The sequence below is a fragment of the Myotis lucifugus genome, unplaced genomic scaffold, assembly GCF_000147115.1.
Source record: "Myotis lucifugus unplaced genomic scaffold, Myoluc2.0 scaffold_175, whole genome shotgun sequence".
In the NCBI taxonomy this organism is placed as follows: domain Eukaryota; kingdom Metazoa; phylum Chordata; class Mammalia; order Chiroptera; family Vespertilionidae; genus Myotis; species Myotis lucifugus.
In genome coordinates, this window is record NW_005871223.1 from 1,714,482 (window position 1) to 1,715,335 (window position 854).

An 854-nucleotide genomic window follows, 5' to 3' on the forward strand; every position below is an offset into this window, starting at 1 on the left:
TGTTTTGGAAACACTTACTGCACCTCCCACAGTCCATTAGCTACTTAAGAAGGAATTAGGGAGGGCTATAAGGTCAGGCTTAATTATGCTAGGATAGCTCTGCCCTCCAAGCTTGGATTTGTTTGTAGCCCAAGGCTTGACCCTAGAGCCCCTCCCTACAGCTCCTCACAATTGCAGGGCAGCTGCTCCTCGCGTTGGAAATTTTTATTGTTGTAAAGCATATAACATAACATAAAATTTCCCATTTCACTATTTGTATAATTAGTGAAAATAATTACATTCAAAATTATGCACCACCCTCATTATTATCAATTACCAAAACTTTTATTTGTTTTTGGAACGCTTCACGTATTTGCGTGTCATCCTTGTGCAAGGGCCATGCTAATCTTCTCTGTATTGTTCCAATTTTAGTATATGTGCTGCCAAAGTGAGCATTCCATAACTTTTTCATCACCCCAAACAGAAACTATGTAAGCATTATGCAATAACTTTTCATTCTCCCCTCCCCCAGTTTCTAGCTATATCAAATCCACGTTCTGTCTGTATGAATGTGTCTATTCTAGAAATTTCATATGAATGGAATTACACAATATTTGTTATTTGGTATCTGGTTTATTTCACTTAGCATAATGTCTTCAAGGTTTATCTATGTTGTACCATGTATCAGAACTTCATTTCTTTGTATGACTGTATTATATTCCATTATATGTATACTAGAGGCCCGGTGCACAAAATTCATGCATGGGGGGGTCCCCTCAGCCCGGCCTGCACCTCTCCAATCCAGGACCCCTTGGGGGATGTCTGACTGTCGGTTGGACATCCTTCTCGCAATGTGGGACAGCTGGCTCCTAACT

The 854-nt window shown here is 40.3% G+C and overlaps 1 non-coding gene across 1 annotated transcript; it reads right to left on the reverse strand.

Moving 5' to 3' along the window:
• Positions 1-328: 328 nt before the first annotated feature.
• LOC111827498 lies at positions 329-435 on the reverse strand. Its single transcript, XR_002831096.1, has one exon. It is a non-coding gene; the product is annotated as a U6 spliceosomal RNA (small nuclear RNA).
• Positions 436-854: the final 419 nt, after the last annotated feature.